The sequence below is a fragment of the Rhinatrema bivittatum genome, chromosome 2 (genome assembly GCF_901001135.1).
Source record: "Rhinatrema bivittatum chromosome 2, aRhiBiv1.1, whole genome shotgun sequence".
Taxonomy (NCBI): Eukaryota; Metazoa; Chordata; class Amphibia; order Gymnophiona; family Rhinatrematidae; genus Rhinatrema; species Rhinatrema bivittatum.
The window spans coordinates 60869974-60888069 of NC_042616.1; the positions used below are offsets into that span (position 1 = coordinate 60869974).

General features: G+C 45.0%; 1 protein-coding gene across 5 annotated transcripts in view; it reads right to left on the reverse strand.

Moving 5' to 3' along the window:
* KIF9 (kinesin family member 9) overlaps positions 1-18096 on the reverse strand; it is a 252053-nt gene that overhangs the window by 193699 nt on the left and 40258 nt on the right. The window lies entirely within an intron of this gene.

Sequence of the window (18096 nt, forward strand, 5' to 3'; positions counted from 1 at the left end):
CTCGTGCATTCTGCTCATCAGTCAAGTCACTGATATCTATGCCCTTCTCCTATACAGCCAATTCCCAACTCCATGCTTTCCACCTGCCGCAGCATGTACTTGAAAGAGACTTCCTGAGCTGATGCGCCATGCTTCCTCTTTCACCCTTGTTTAAATCTCCATCTAAAAAGCACCTTTTTGAAGCTGCTTTTAAGTCTTAAGCCTGTGTTTTTAATATCATTAACTAATTTTAACAATTGTCCATTGACCTATAAGTTTGTCTTGATTGGACTGTAAGCTCTATTAAGCAGGAAATGTATCTTGTGTTTTGTTGTTTGTAAAGCGCTGACTATAAAAATGTTAAATGCCTAATTTTAAGTGGTTACTCGAGCAAACGTAATTTGCATATCTTTCTTAGGACTTTGTTGGCTTTAACACGCTCCAGTAAGCGCATTTAAAAATATGCTTGCATAGTTTATAGTTTATAGTTTATTTAGGTTTTCTATACTGTTACATCAGTCTAAAAGACCATCACAATGGTGTACATTTAACATAAAATACAATAAAATATAATAATCAGATACAATTTATATCAAAACCATTAAATCATAAAATAATAAAAACATTAATATATCTTAAAATAATATACAGAAAATTCATAAAATACTAAGGTACTAAAAGCAACTAAATAACAAATTAAAGAATAGGATTAGGCTTGATCGTATCTTCTCATGCCTCTGTGTATGCGCGTGTAAAAAGCCACGTCTTTAGTTCTGCTTTAAATTTTTTAATATCTACTTGCAATCTTAAATTAGATGGTAATGTGTTCCATAACTTGGGACCAGCAATAGATAAGATTCTATCCCGAACTTCGCTAAGTCTTGCTGATTTAATCGTTGGGACAGATAGAAGTCCCTTGTTACTGGATCTTAGGTCCCTTTGTGGGACGTGTAAATGTATAGAATAGTTAAGCCATTCTATATTATCTCCATAGATTATTTTATGCAAAATACATGCTACCTTGTATTGGACGCGGAATGATACCGGAAGCCAATGTAAGGAAATCAGTACAGGGGTAATATGTTCACATTCCCAGTTTTACCAATAAGTCCACCAGTTTGCCCAGTCTAACTCAAAGTCATCCATACCCAGACCCTCACCCTGTTATGTTAGACCTAAAAGAGATTTCTGCAGACTTATACCTCATCAGGAGCAGCAGTAAATATATGCGGCTAATAAGCCACCGTGCACTGCGGCCACCAGATTTAAAATACAAATTTACGCACATAGGGGCGGATTTTAAGAGCCCTGCTCGCCTAAATCCGCCCAAATCCGGGCGGATTTAGGCGAGCAGGGCCCTGCGCGCCGGTGAGCCTATTTTACATAGGCCTACCGGCGCACGCAGAGCCCCGGGACTCGCGTAAGTCCCGGGGTTTTCGGAGGGGGGCGTGTCGGGGGCGGGGCCGAGCGCCGCGCCGTTTTCGGGGCGTGTCGGCAGCGTTTTGGGGGCGGGTCCGGGGGCATGGTTACGGCCCGGGGCGGTCCGGGGGCGTGGCCGCGCCCTCCGTACCCGCCCCCAGGTCACGTCCCGGCGCGCTAGGGGCCCGCTGGCGCGCGGGGATTTACGTCTCCCTCCGGGAGGCGTAAATCCCCCGACAAAGGTAAGGGGGGGGGTTTAGACAGGGCCGGGGGGGTGGGTTAGGTAGAGGAAGGGAGGGGAAGGTGAGGGGAGGGCGTTAGAGGATTCCCTCCAAGGCCGCTCCGATTTCGGAGCGGCCTTGGAGGGAACGGGGGTAGGCTGCGCGGCTCGGCGCGCGCCGGCTATTCGTAATCGATAGCCTTGCGCGCGCCGATCCAGGATTTTAGCGGATATGCGCGACTACGCGCGTATCTACTAAAATCCCGTGTACTTTTGCTAGCGCCTGATGCGCCAGCAAAAGTACACGAACGCGCCTTGTTTGAAAATCTACCCCATAACGTTTGGCCCTGCCCCGAACACCACCAACATGCCCTAATGTGACCCCTTTTTCTTTTACTCGCACACACACACACATAAGAGCGTAATCTGCAGCTTTTAAAATATGCAAGCGTGTTATGCTTGCCTAGTGTGGTAGGCTGCAGCCGGCTTCCCTCACCCTCTGACACCGGGCCTCTAAAGCAGGCCCGGGCTCTCTGATCACGGTGGGAAGCCGCCACCGACGCTGCACAGCCTTGCCTACACCCAACGCTCCTGCAGGGTTGGCAGCCTCTCCAGAGCCGAGCTTCCCCTCGCGTGCCGCTGCGCCTCCACCTCTGCTCCTCCTGGATGGGTGCTCCCCTAGGCGCGCACTCGCGGCACTCTTACAGTCTTAAAGGGCCCGCGGCGGGAAACCTCCCACAGGCCCACCTGATGACAGTCAGAGTTTTCCTTGGCAACAGGTCTCCTCACTCTACCTGAGCTGCATTCCTATTTTCCAGCATTCCGGCTCTCCTGTACCCTCACCTGCCTTGTTCCTGCCCTACTGCTTGCCTCACCCTTAGATGGACTCCCGCCTTCTGACCTTTGGCTTGAAACGGACTACAAGTATCGCCGCCTGCCCTGACCTCCTGCTTGTACCTGACTATGAGAACCGCTGCCTGCCCTGACCTCCTGCTTGAACTTGACTACGAGTTTCCGCCTGGATCATCCATGCAGAGGCCCACCTAAGACCAGCCGGCCCCAGTACCCAAGAGCTGAACCTGCGGGGAATGTAGGCTGGTACTGGCGAAGCTCCAGCTGGCCTCTGCTTCCCGTTCAGCCTCACCTACCGACAGTGGGGGCCTGAGGAGGTTTCTACCTCAGGCAGTGTCAATTCCCCCTGGGCCCAAGGGTCCACTCCTCCAACACATTGCTCATGCACGGCCCAGGAACTTATCCAAATCTTTTTAAAACAAGTTACCTTAACTACCTTAACCATATCCTCCGGCAATGAATTCCAGAGCTTAATTGCACATTGAGTGAAAAAAAATGTTCTCTGATTGGTTTTGAATGTGCTACTTACTAATAACATGGAATGTCCCCATGTTTTTATATTTTTTGAGAGATTATTGGGGCAGATCTGGGAATGTTTGATATCCAAGTGCCCTGAGATTGTTTTGAAGTCACAGGAGGAGGGATGGTTTGCTTGCAACTTTCTCCTCTCTCTCAGTCACACACAAGCTCTCTCTCTCACTTACATAGGCTCTCAATCATGCACATATACACATGCTTTTTCTCTCTCACTTTTATAGGCTCTTAATCACAAATTTACACACATGCTGTCTGTCTTTTCACACTTAACACACACACAGACTTTCAATCACACACTTATATACATGCTGTCACTTTCTCTCACACAGGCTCTCAATCACATATTCACATGCTCTCTCACCTATACCGGCTTTCAATCACACAAGGACACACATGCTCTCTCTCTTACTTATACACACAGGCTCTTAATCATACATACACATGATCTCTTGCACGTACACATACAGGTTCTCAATCATACACTTACATTCATGCTATCTCTCTCACACACAAAGGATCTCAATCACACACAGGCTCTCTTTCACACAATCAGGTTTTCAATCACACACTTACACAAACAGATTCTCAATCACTCACTTACATACATGCTGTCACACACACACACACACACACACAGGATCTGAAACACATATGCTTGCTCACTCACTGACTCTTTCTCTCTCCCCCTACTGAACTAGCTGCAGCAGCAGCCTCCTCCACTTCCAACCCTAGCAGCAGCAGCAGGCTCCTCCACTTCCAACCCTAGCAGCAGCCTCCTCCACTTCCAACCCTAGCAGCAGCAGCAGCCTCCTCCACTTCCAACCCTAGTGGCAGCAGCAGCCTCCTCCACTTCCAACCCTAGCGGCAGCAGCAGCCTCCTCCACTTCCAACCCTAGCGGCAGCAGCAGCCTCCTCCACTTCCAACCCTAGCAGCAGCAGCAGCCTCCTCCACTTCCAACCCTAGCAGCAGCAGCAGCCTCCTCCACTTCCAACCCTAGCAGCAGCAGCAGGCTCCTCCACTTCCAACCCTAGCAGCAGCAGCAGCCTCCTCCACTTCCAACCCTAGCAGCAGCAGCAGGCTCCTCCACTTCCAACCCTAGCAGCAGCAGCAGCCTCCTCCACTTCCAGCCCTAGTGGCAGCAGCAGCCTCCTCCACTTCCAACCCTAGTGGCAGCAGCAGGCTCCTCCACTTCCAGCCCTCGCGGCCTCAAGAAAGGAGTCCCATCAGCCGTGGGGGATGACGTTGCTCCTGTCTTGCTCCAAGCCTCACTGCTCTTCTTCGGGTCGCACCTCTCTTCTTTGGGCCGATGCTGCCCGCACTATTATGGTCACTTCTTTCCGTGCGCGCCACTGCTGCATGCCACTTCCTCTTTCAGGCTGCGGGGGTGGGGTGGGGGGGCGGGAAGAAGAGACCATGCTGGTGCCGCTGACTCCAGCTGTCCTGCCTCATTCTGCCCAGGCTATTGGCATTTTAAGCCCAGGCAGAGGATGACTTCCTATTTCTCTGGGGCAGGGGGAGCAGCTGGACCAGTGGGGGACTGGGAAGTGTGGCGACACACCTGCATGTGCTTGGTGGCACACTGGTGTGTCACAACTCACCGGCTGAGAACCACTGATCTAGTTGAAAAGCAGCTCTATCTCCTTTATAAATAATGTACATAATTAAAAAAAAAGCATATACAAAATCGTGAAGACTTAAAATTAACTAATAAAAAAAGCTAAAATTTAAGACATTAAAAAAAATAACATTAAAATAATAAAGAAGCAATACATCATAATATAAAATAGTCAATAACAGATGAAATAATAAGCTAACATAAAAAGAAAAGTTTTGATGTTTTCTAAAACTCTTAACAGAATCACACTGTCTAAGTTCAATAGGAAACGAGTTCCAAATAGTTGGTCCAGCAACTGAAAATGCGCTTTCACGAGTGGTGTGTAATCATGCATTTTGTGGGGAGGGAATCTCCAAGAGCCCTCTTTGAAAGGAATGCAAGGTTCTGGTTGGTTGCTAAAATTTTAAAATCGCATTGACCTAGACACATGAATGGTCATTTATAAGCTTAAAAATCAACATTTCCTGTTTTATATTTGATCCTCTCCTGAATAGGTAGCCAGTGGAGCTCAATCAATGTGATCGCCCCTTCTCAGGCCTGAGATTAAACTGGCTGTTGAATTTAAGAGCAACTGGAGTGGGCGAAGAGTACCTGATGGGACCCCCAGATATAAGCTATTGCAATAGTCTATAATGTAGTCCTGGGGGAGTTTTTGCGCTACTGCGAAGCACAGAATTTGTGCAGAATTCCCCCCTGCGCAGAATTGCAGAGGAGACCCCGGCATGCCACGAATGGAGTGCACTGTTCGCGGTGAAGATGAATGCCCCTAGCATGCCAGTCACGATGAAGAAGAAGGCCCCCGGTGCGTTGTTCGCGGCAAAGATGAAAGCCCTGGTGTGCCGGAAATGGAGCACACATGCCATTTGCGGCGAACATGAAGGCCCCCGCGTGCCTCGGGATGCACTCCACTTGCAGCAAAGATGAAGGCCCCGGTGAGCATGAATGTATGTAGAGACATATGTGTGTGTGTGTGTGTGTGTGAGTGAGGAGGGGGAGGGAGTGTGAGAGGGGGAGGAGTGTGAGGGAGTGGAGGGGAGGGAGTGAATGAGAGAGAGAGAGAGAGCAGGGGGAGGGGGAGAAACAGAGAGAAGGGGGTGAGCAGGAGGGTGGGAGAGAGAGAAGAGGAGAGTGAGAGAGACCAGGCAGGGTAAGCAGGGGGTGTGAGAGAGAGAATGGGGGGGGGGGGGGGAGGGTGTTTGAGTGCGGGTGCCAGAGAGAGGGAGCCTATATGAGGATATTGTGAAGGAGTGTGTATGTGTGTGAGAGACAAAAGAAAGAAAAAGGAAAAGGTAGGGGGAAAAGGGTGGGGGGGGGGGGGGGGGGTAGGGGAAGGGAAGATAGGGTGTTAGGGAACGGGGGAAGGCAGCGCAGCTCGGCGCAGGCTCGGAGCACAATTATGCACCCCCTTGTGTGCGCCGACCCCCGATTTTATAACATGCGCGTGCATTGTTAGTCAGATAATCTCGACAAAGGACCTTTGTTTTGCCATGAAACTTTCTCATGGGCTCTTGTTACGTGTGATTTTTAAGTAATAGAGCCCATTTAAACCAAAAGCCAAAAAGAATAAATTTGAACCGGCACACACTTATCTGGTTATCACTGATACTGTCAGAGTGCTTTTTAAGATTTCAACTTTACATTAGGAAGCTTGTTGTTTAAGAACATAAGAAAATGCCATACTGGGTCAGACCAAGGGTCCATCAAGCCCAGCATCCTGTTTCCAACAGTGGCCAATCCAGGCCATAAGAACCTGGCAAGTACCCAAAAACTAAGTCTATTCCATGTTACCACTGCTAATGGCAGTGGCTATTCTCTAAGGGGCGGATTTTAAAACAATACGCGCGCCGGTACTTTTGTTCGTGCCACCAGCGCGAACAAAAGTACACCAGATTTTATAAGATACGCGCGTAGCCGCGCGTATCTTATAAAATCCGGGGTCGGCGCGCGCAAGGGGGTGCACATTTGTGCAACCTGCGCGCGCCGAGCCCAGCGCGGCCTGCCTGTTCCCTCCCCCCACCTTCCCCTCCCTTCCCCTACCTAACCCACCCCCCCCGGCCCTATCTAAACCCCCCCTTACCTTTGCGCGCGTCGCCGGCAGCCCCGCTCTGTCCTCCGGTCCCGGGGGCGTGGTCCGGAGGCCTCGACCACGTCCCCGGGCCGGCGCCACGCCCCCGAAACGCCGCGGCACGCCCCCGAAATGCCGCATCGTTTCGGGAACACCCCTGGACACGCCCCCTCCCTCCCCATTTCGAAAGCCCCGGGACTTATGTGCGTCCCGGGGCTTTATGCGCGCCGGCGGCCTATGCAAAATAGGCGCGCCGGCGCGCAGGGGTTTTAAAATCCGCCCCTAAGTGAACTTAATAGCAGGTAATGGACTTCTCCTCCAAGAACTTATCCAATCCTTTTTTAAACACAGCTATACTAACTGCACTAACCACATCCTCTGGCAACAAATTCCAGAGTTTAATTGTGCGTTGAGTAAAAAAGAACTTCCTCCTTAGTCTTTCTATTATCCGAAAGAGTAAATAGCCGATTCACATCTACCCGTTCTAGACCTCTCATGATTTTAAACATCTCTATCATATCCCCCCTCTGCCGTCTCTTCTCCAAGCTGAAAAGTCCTAACCTCTTTAGTCTTTCCTCATAGGGGAGCTGTTCCATTCCCCTTATCATTTTGGTCGCCCTTCTCTGTACCTTCTCTATCGCAATTGTATCTTTTTTGAGATGCGACGACCAGAATTGTACACAGTATTCAAGGTGCGGTCTCACCATGGAGCGATACAGAGGCATTATGATATTTTCCGTTTTATTCACCATTCCCTTTCTAATAATTCTTTCAGTGAAAAAGACATCATGCTTTGACACAAAAACTCACTGTTACTATTTCATTGACTGTTCCACTATGCCCCAGAGCTCAAAATGCTTCAATGTACCAGTTTTAATTTTAAAGACTAGTTGGGCCTTCTTATCTAGCTAATTTGTTGGATTCCCATGATCCTTCCCATAATTTGCTTTCTCTTAGAAAACAGTTATTGTCAATTCTATCTGTGAAAAATATTCACTTGAGTGAGACAAGCCATTGTGCTTTCTCTGTAGAAGGCCCTACTTTATGGAAGGCCTTGCCTGAATCCATCCAAGCTTTAGAAGATCTTGTAATTTTCTGAAAGCAGCTAAAGGTTCTGTTGTTCCAAGAGGCATTTGTTTCCACACAGGTTTAAGGTCATTGGGTGCTCCCTGTTTGTAGTTTCTGGGCACAAATGTATTGTACTATATGATTATGTTAACTTTTCTAAATGCCAGCTGGTGTTTCATGTTTTTATTGTGTAATCTGCTTAGCACAGCTGGTTCATTATAAATGGAAAATAAATATATTTTAAATAAATAAAACAAGTGCATTTGACTGTTAATTCTAAGGGATATGGTGTGAATAAGAGATAAGGTTTTATGCATGATTTACTTTTTGAATGTGATGTTATGTACAAATGATATGATTTCATTTCTGGCTCACTTTTTTTGAATGATGTTTGCCAATGTAATTTTTTTTTGTTTATTATTAGGAGAACTGAAGTCTAAAATTAAATGTTTTTTGAAAGTTTGAATAATGTGTTTTAACTTTTGACCTTCATATAAATGTGCATAGGGTGGTGGGAGGTTGTATGGATGGATGCATCCTTTTCATTTTTAAGGAATTCTTTTGTTATTTTGTATATTTTTTGAAGTGAGATTATGATGTGTTTTAGGTTAATATAAGATTTTATCATCAAAAAATCTTTTTGCTTTCAGGACTCTTACCATAGTGTTCTCTAAGAGGACCTCATCTCAGTACATGCAATGAGTTAAAACTAGGACTGGCTCAGGTTGTTCCCATTAACAAGGAGTTACTGTATAGAGTCAATCTATGTCACTCTGTAATTTTATTATTATTATTATTATTATTATTCTGAGAACATGGGTGAGTCTTGCATTTTTAAAGTGGAAAATAGAATTCAGATGATGTTTAAGTGGGAGGACAGAAGCTTTGAAGGGGAGACTGTAATAAACAACTGGGAAGCTTCTGTTTGATACAATATTGGACATCTACAGATCTGCATTTGTTATGGTGATAAGCTAATAAATTATGGAAGAATCAGACATATTATTAGAAAATATACTTAGAAAGTGTTCCATTTGTATGAATGCATATTAACTTTCTTGCATTAGTTTTTGTATGTATATTTTGTTCAGTGTTTGGAAATATATTATTAATGTATGTACTTTTGCAAAACAAATTCCTCAGCATACTATCCCTGGGAGAAAATGGCAGGAAGTGGCTTTTGCTTCCAGCTGCATTCCTGCTGACAACAGCTATCTTTTTTTTTTCCAGTTTCCTCAATCTGTGCCGGAAGCAGTGAAACACACCTCTTGCTATAAACCAGAGAAGAGACAATCAAACTTCCTGTCAATACAGAAAAGCTGCCACAACACTGCCAAGTTGTTTTTTTTAACTGCTGCAAATACACAAGGGGAGAAAGTGTGTGGAACACACATCTCTACCTACAAGAGACCAGAAAGCAACTGAAAACAGAGGAAGAGGAGCAGAGCCAGATCATATGATGAGAAGCAAAAACCTTGTAAAATTTCTGATTTCATTGGTCTCTGAATCTGCAACATAGAAAACATACCCTAAGGGCTCTAAATTGTGGGTTGGGAAAGAATGTTGAACCCTATGATTTTCCTTCAAGACATCCTTATCCTCTATTGGGTTGATTTTCAAAATGATCTGGCTCCCTAAGTTCAGGAGTTACATATCTAAACCCAACATTCGGAAAATGTACCCCGCAGAGTGGCTAAACAGAGACACCTATTTTACCTTGGTGGGTATATTTATATCCTTTTAAAGAAAGAAGTCTTCTGTGTGTTTTGTACCCAGAAGTCCCTTTGAAAATTGCCCTCAATATATTAGATGAAATCTCGCTTCTATCTACGCACCCTAATAATTTTCTGAATCTCTTTGTACTTTTTTTTTTAACCATGACCCTGAGATCTCCCCCCTACTTCTATCATGATGCTACACTCTTTTGGCACTGAATCTTAGCTGGCAAACCCTTCACCATTCCTGAAGCTTTCTTAGATTGCCCCTTATCCTGTCTATTCCATAAAGAGTCTCCACTCTGTTATATCTCTAAGTACCATTTGTAAAAAAACAAACTTTTCTACTTACCCCTCTTACGGAAATAATGAGCAGAACCAACCCAAAAGTGACCTCTGAGGCACTCCACTGAAAAGCCCTCTTATCATGGACTGAACTCCATTTACAACTACCCTATGTATGCTGCTTATTTGGTCAACAAATTTCTAACCTAGTCAACCATCTTGTTCTCCACCCCTAGGCTTCTTAGTTTATTTATGAGCCTTCTGTGAGGGAGGGAGTCAAAAGCTTTACTGAAATCTATGTATATCACATCCATTTCTCACCACTGGTCTAAGTCATCAGTCACCCAGTCAAAGAATATGATTATATTTGCTTCACATGATCTCCCTTCTTTTGATCGTAAAATAAATATTATTAGAGCAGCTTTTTTCTCATCAGACATAAGTCTGGACCAGTTAAATGTGGAGTTCCCAAATTCTTATGAAGCAGACACTATACCCTTTAGTAAGCTTGTTCCTTAAAATCTCTCCCTGTGCCCTTTCCTTGTTATTTAAGCAACTTAACCCAGTGTCCTCATCCTTAGATCCCCTGCCTTTCGATGTAATTAAACACCCTGATTTAGGACTTATGCCATATCTGGCTGACATTATTAACATCAGTCTTAATACTTGCACCCTTCCAGTTTCTCTTAAGTCTGCCATAATCCGCCCTGTGTTGAAGAAAAATCAACTTGATCCTGAAGCCCCAGAGAATTACCAACCGGTTTTGAATCTCCCCATTCTTGCTAAAGTTATTGAAAAAGTTGTTGAGTCTCAATTATCTGTATTTCTTTTCAAGACCCTGGTTTTACATCCCAAGCAGTCAGGCTACAGAAAAGGACACAGCATGGATACAGCACTTACCTCTTTGCTTAATGAGACTGGATTGTACTTAGATAGGGGTGATGCCATGCTGCTCCCTTTGTATGCCTTGAACTTAGTGCGGCTTTTGATTCAGCTGACCATCAGCTTTTACTTAATCGACTTTTTGATTGTGGCATCAAAGATAATTCTCTGCTATGGTTTTGAATTCTTTCTTGAACAATGTACTTAAAGGGGCAGATTTTAGTACCTACGCGCGGGCGTAGATTTGTGCGTGCAACCCGGCGCGCACAAATCTACGCCTGATTTTATAACATGCGCGCATGTTATAAACTCCGGGGTTGGCACGTGCAAGGGGGTGCACACTTGTGCACCTTGCGCGCGCCGAGCCCTTGGGGAGCCCCGATGGCTTTCCCTGTTCCCTCCGAGGCCGCTCTGAAATCGGAGCGGCCTCGGAGGGAACTTTCCTTCCTCCCCTCCCTTCCCCAACCTAAAACCCCCCCCACCTTTGTTTTGCAAGTTGCGCCTGCCTCTGGGCAGGCGTAGATTGCGCGCGCCAGCCAAGTGCCGGCGCGCGATCCCCCAGCCTAGAGGCCCTACGGAGGCCTCTGGCCACGCCCCGCCCCAGACCGCCCCTTTTTTCAAGCCCCAAGACATCCGCGCGTCGCCGGGCCTATGCAAAATAGTCATTTTCAATAAATCCAAATTTGACCATGTAACTCCCCTTTTGATTGAGCTTCACTGGCACCCGGTATCCCTTCATATTCAATTCAAAGTAGGATGCCTTACCTTCAAAACTTTGCATTGAGGCACTCCGTCTTATCTTTCTTCTGTAATTTCCCCGCATCTACCTTCTCATCCAATGTGGTCCTCACAGCAAGAGCTTTTAGTGCTGCCCTCCATTAGAAACATTTTTTTTAAAGTTCTAGAGGAATCTGTTTTTCTTATTTATCCCCTTGTTTTTGGAACTCTTTACCACTTAACATTTGCCTTGAGAAAGAGTTCTTGAAATTCAAGAAGGCACTCAAGTCTTACCTGTTTGTACAAGCCTTCCCTCATCTGAACACTACTTGACTTTAGTTTCTTTAATAGACTTTGCTCTCTTTTATTGCACTTTACTGTTTTATCTATTAATATTTTGTATTTTATTTATATTGGTCCTGATGTTTTATTTTATTCATTTAAATCATTTTGCTGTATTATGATTTTGTTATGTTTTTAATAGTTTATATTGATATGTTTTATGCTATATATTTTGTCAGTTTTAACTCATTAGCTTGTTCAAATGTTATTTGTATATTGCTTTGTTTGACCAATATAATTAATTGTGATTAATCAAATAATAATAAACATAAACAAATGCTGATTTGGATCCTATAACCCACTGGATTCAAGATATTTAACTATCATTTCCTTTACTGGTGACTCTATTAATTTACTTACTATCGAGTTCCCAGCAAGCTTCTTCCTTATTTCCACTTTTATGAAGAGAAATTTACAGGTTTCCATTTTTCTGCAACCACTCCTATTTCCAAAGAATGATTAAACAGAACTGTCAGTGGAAATCTCAGAACTTTAAATACTGAAGATATTGGAAAAGTTCAGAAGCTACAGGAAACCTCATAGAAACATAAATGTTATGGCAATAAAGAAGATAGTAGGACCTACCTAATATGCTGTAGGGATAAGACAGTCACGCTAGAAAGGAGTGTGCAAGCAACAGAACCAAACTTTGCAAGCTTGAAGAACATAAGATGGAAGACAAGTCACGTGATGGCCCTAGTAGTTTTAATGTGAATGCTGTGGGAACTACACAGAGGAGGGGATGCAATGGAGAGTCGGATCAGAGTAGGGTAGGGATATTTGCCTCATCATCATTATCATCCTCCTTCTCCCCCCCCCCCCCCACCCTATCACAATTCACATCCTCTCACCTTTGATCTTGGATTTTATCTCCCATATCCAGGAATCTTCAATCCTTCTTACTTCTCCCTTCTTCTCAAATCTTTGCCTCTCCCTCCTTTTCTCCTATCCTAGACACAACCTCCCTTCCCCATCTCCTATCTCTAGTCCTCTCTCCATCTCTTTCTCCTCCTCCTTTCCCCATCCCAGTCCTTTACCTTCTCCTCACCCATTCCTATTCCTCCTCTCTTCGTTTCCCCATCTCTGGTCCTCTCACCCTCTCCTTCTTTCCCAATCGCTAAGATCTCCTCTCTGTACTGATATTTGATATCCCTTTTCCTCACCCAGTAATAGGAAAATAAATAATACAGACACAAACAAGGTTTATAATCCAATATAAAAGATGAAAATGTTTGTCATACTTCAGAATTTTCACATTTTTGCCACATAATGTACCTGTGACCTACCATCGGAAATGTGGGGCTGTGTCTTAGACCTACTGCCTGTTGTCTGACCTCACCAGGATTGAGTGGGGGGAGGGAAGTGTGACAGCATCATTAGTGCTTAGGGACAGCAAAATCCTAAATCCGTCACTGCCAACAAGAAGGGTGGATAGGGACATGAGAGTACGCATTTTTGAGGTTCAGGGAGTACATTCACTCTCCCTACAGGATAAAGTGAAGGATCATCTGTAGAGAGTTCATCTTGAATTTCTCCGAGTGCAAGTATTTTTTGAGGCATCACAAATCTAGTATTGACTGTAAATCCCCCGACTTCTTGGGGATAAGGAAGTAATGGGAGTAAAAGCCCTAATCCCTGCATCACAACTGGACCATTTCTATTGACTTATATTGAACCAAGGTCTGAACCTTGTTCTGGAGCTGAGGTAACTGGGAGTGGTCCAGAAGGAGGGAACCCCTCTGCAGGATGGAAGAAGTCAGGAGAAATGCAATCAGTAGCCACACTAAATGATTCTGAGGAACCAGGTATCATTAGTAATCTGAAGCCACAATGGTAGAAAAGCCTGGATCCTGACCCCCAATAAGTCAAGACTGGTCTTCGTATTCTGGATCAAAATTGGGCTCAGACTTAGGTTGGGTCTGCTAAGTGGATGTAGGCTGCCTGTATTCTCACTGTCAAGGTCTCGTGAATGGTTGATGTTCTGTGGCCTCTGTGGCGGCAGTGGCGGTAGGTGGTATTCGTGATAGGAAGAGAAGAGATGCCTCTAGTAATATGGTTTCTAATACGAGTAAAAGGGGAGAGGAAGTGACGTCACCAAACGGGATGGTTGCCCCCAGTTGAGAAATCGATAAACATCTAACGAGAAAATTGTAGTTGTGTGGCGAAAATTACCAAAATTAAATAAAGAACACGGAGATCGTTTCTGATGGCAGCCCAAAAGAAGATTTCAGAGTTAAAACAGTTTTCCTTTACTGCCGCAGCTGAGATACTAAAAGACAAAATGGCCGACCACGTGGAGCCCGAGGAAGGAGCTGACTTACCAACAAATACGGAGGGAGGAGGAACGCTCCGGGCAGCAGGGGAGTCTGAAATAACTTGAGCTGACTTCCAAAGATGGTTTGGAGAACTAAAAGAAGGAATGGGCACTTTAAAATGTGAGTTGCAACAGATTGCTGCAGAGCTCCGTCGCGATTTCGCTGGTCTGGGAGAGCGGGTGGATACGTTAGAACCCCAGACAGAGGAGCAGTGCTCATCTATTCCAGCTATGCAAAAAGAAATGGTGCACATGCAACAAGGTATACAAGACCAAGCGGGTTGGCTAGAGGACCTGGAGAATCGCTCCAGAAGGGGCAACTTGAGATTCAGGGGGATACCAGAAGGAGAAAGTTATCAGGATTGTAACAGGGTTATAAAAGACATATGTGCTCAAATGCTGCAACCCCTGCAACCTGATGAAACTGCCCCAGAAATACAATTGGATAGAGCACACAGAGCTTTAACTAAGCCCAGGGGCAATACCCCAAGGGATATTGTGGTGTGCTTCCACAACTACACCCGAATACTACTAGCCTGAAGCCACATCATGCATCGGGCTCCTATGGAAGCCATTAATTTGCAGGCAATAGTGATGAAAGACTCAATCAGTGCAAAGAAGATGTTGGATCACTTCCTCCACATCTCATAGTGGTTGCGGAGAACAAAGTGAGCCCATTTCAATGCAGACAAAGGGCTTTAGTTTTTGGACAAAATCGTATACAGAGTGGCTTGCAAAAGTATTCAACCCCCTAAAAAGTCTGTAAATTTGTATGGATTACAAATGACATTTATACAGATTGTTCATAGAAACATAGAAATGACAGCAGAAGAAGACCAAATGGCCCATCCAGTCTGCCCAGCAAGCTTTCACAGTTATTTTTCTCATACTTATCTGTTACTCTGACCGCTGAGATCAGGGCCCTTATTGGTAACTTTTTTGGTTCTAATTTCCTTCCACCCCCACCACTGATGTAGAGAGCAGTGCTGGAGCTGCATAAAAGTGAAGTATCAGGCTTAATTGGTTTGGGGTAGTAACCACCGCAACAAGCAAGCTACTCCCACGCTTATTTGTGAATGCAGATCCTTTGTCCCACATTTCCTCTTGCCGTTGAAGCATAGAGCAATGTTGGAGTCGCACTAACCGTGTGTATGTTCATTGAATAAGGGTATTAATCACCAGGTAATAGCTGTCGTTCCCGCAAGCCAGCCCAATGCCTCTTCTCTTCATTCACATCCTCAAGACTTTATGGATCCACAGTGTTTATCCCACACCCCTTTGAAATCCTTCACAGTTTTAGTCTTCACCACTTCTTCCAGAAGGGCATTCCAGGCATCCACCACCCTCTCCATGAAGAAATACTTCCTGCCATTGGTTCTGAGTCTTCCTCCCTGGGAGTTTTAAATCGTGACCCCTGGTTCTGCTGATTTTTTTGCAATGGAAAAGGTTTGTCGTTTACTTTGGATCATTAAAACCTTTCGAGTATCTGAAAGTCTGTATCATAATACCCCTGCTCCTCCTTTCCTCCAGGGTATACATATTTATATTCTTCAATCTCTCCTCATAAGGCATTCGATGAAGACCATACACCTTTTTGGTTGCCCTTCTCTGGACCGCCTCCATCCTGTCTCTGTCCTTCGGAGATACGGTCTCCAGAACTGAGCACAGTACTCCAGGTGGGGCCTCACCAAGGACCTGTACAAGGGAATAATCACTTCCCTTTTCTTAAGAACATAAGAAATTGCCATGCTGGGTCAGACCAAGGGTCCATCAAGCCCAGCATCCTGTTTCCAACAGAGGCCAAACCAGGCCACAAGAACCTGGCAATTACCCAAACACCTAGAAGATCCCATGCTACTGATGCAATTAATAGCAGTGGCTATTCCCTAAGTAAACTTGATTAATAGCAGTTAATGGACTTCTCTTCCAAGAACTTTTCCAAACCTTTTTTGAACCCAGCTACACTAACTGCACTATCCACATCCTCTGGCAACAAATTCCAGAGCTTTATTGTGCGTTGAGTGAAAAAGAATTTTCTCCGATTAGTCTTAACTGTGCTACTTGCTAACTTCATGGAATGCCCCCTAGTCCTTCTATTATTCGAAAGTGTAAATAACCGAGTCACATCTACTCATTCAAGACCTCTCATGATCTTAAAGACCTCTATTATATCCCCCCTCAGCCATCTCTTCTCCAAGCTGAAAAGCCCTTACTCGATATTCCTCTCTCTATGCAGCCCATTGTTTTGCCGACTTCAGATCGTTAGACACTATCACCCCAAGGTCTCTCTCCTGTTCCGTGCACATCAGCCCTTCACCCCCCATTAAATAAATTTCTTTCGGATTTCCACACCCCATATGCATGACCCTGCACTTCTTGGCATTGAATCTCAGCTGCCATATCTTCGACCAGTCTTCCAGCTTCCTTAAATCCCGTCTCATTCTCTCCACTCCTTCCGGCATGTCCACTCTGTTGCAGATCTTAGTATCATCCGCAAATAGACAAACCTTACCTTCTATCCCATCCGTGATGTTGCTCACGAAGATATTGAACAGGACCGGACCCAACACCAACCCTTGCGGCACTCTGCTTATCACCGCTCTCTCTTCCGAGTAAGTTCATTTACCATCACACATTGTCTTCTGTCCTTCAACCAGTTTGCTATCCAGGCCACCACCTTGGCACTCACTCCCAAGCTTCTCGTTTTATTCACTAGCCTCCTGTGTGGGACCGTATCAAAAGCTTTGCTAAAAGCCAAGTACCATGCTGCCTCTGGTCCAGCAATTCTGCTGCCTGCAGATAGTTCATTATTCTTTCCTTCAGCAGCTACTCCAATACATTTCCCACCACCGAAGTAAGGTTAACCGGCCTGTAGTTTCCAGCCTCCTCTCTGCTCCCACTCTTATGAAGCGGGACCACCGTCACTCTTCTCCAATCACTCGGTACCACTCCTGTTTCCAGGGATCTATTGAACAGGTCACTCAGCGGAGCCGCCAGCACATCTCTGAGCTCTTTCAGTATCCTGGGATGAAACTCATCAGGCCCCATGGCTTTGTCCACTTTCAGTTTTCCTAGCTCTTCCCATATATTCTCTTCCGTAAAAGGAGTTTCATCCATTCCACTCCCCTCCAGTTTCTTGTTAACTAGCGTCGGTCCTTCTCTGGTGAACACCGAACTGAAGTAGTCGTTTAATATTTCTGCCATTTCTTCATCTGTCTCCACCCATTGATCCTTTTCACCTTTTCAATTTCACTATACCACTTTGGACTTTTCTGCTGTCACTGATGTACCTGAAAAATGTTTTGTCACCTCGCTTTACCTCTTTGGCAATTCTTTCTTCCGTTTGACTTTTTACTTTCTTGATTACTTTCTTCGTCTCCCTCAGTTTTACCAGATATTCTTCCTTGTGATCCTCCCTTTGCAATCTTTTATATTTTTTAAATGCTGTTCTTTTAACTTTTATTTTATCAGCCACCTCCTTTGTGAATCAGATAGGTTTCATTCTTTTCTTGCTTTTCTTTACTTTTCTAACATATATATTAATTGCTTCAGTAATTGCTCCTTTTAGTTTGGCCCACTGTTGTTCCACATCTCTCGTTTTCTCCCATCCTTCTAGTTCTTCCTCCAGGTACTTCCCCATTTCAACAAAGTCCGTGTTTTTGAAACACAAAACCCTGGTCTTTGTGCGACTTCTCCGCATCATATTAGTGATATGAAACCATACCGTTTGATGATCACTGGTGCTGAGGTGAGCACCCACCTGGACATTAGAGACATTATCTCCATTAGTGAGCACTAAATCGAATATAACTCCCTCCCTCGTAGGCTCCATTACCATTTGTTTGCACAGAGCCACTAGCAGGGCATCCACTATCTCTCTACTACTGTTAGATTCCGCAGAAGGGATTCTCCAGTTTACATCCGGTAGATTAAAATCTCCAACAATCACCTGTCTTCAATCAGATCTCTGTCTAGTACTTCCATTTCATTTGGAGGCCTATAAACCACGCCAATAAAAACGGATGTCCCATCATCTTTTTTTTAGGACGGCCCATAAAGCTTCTTCTTTGCCCCATCTTCCCTGC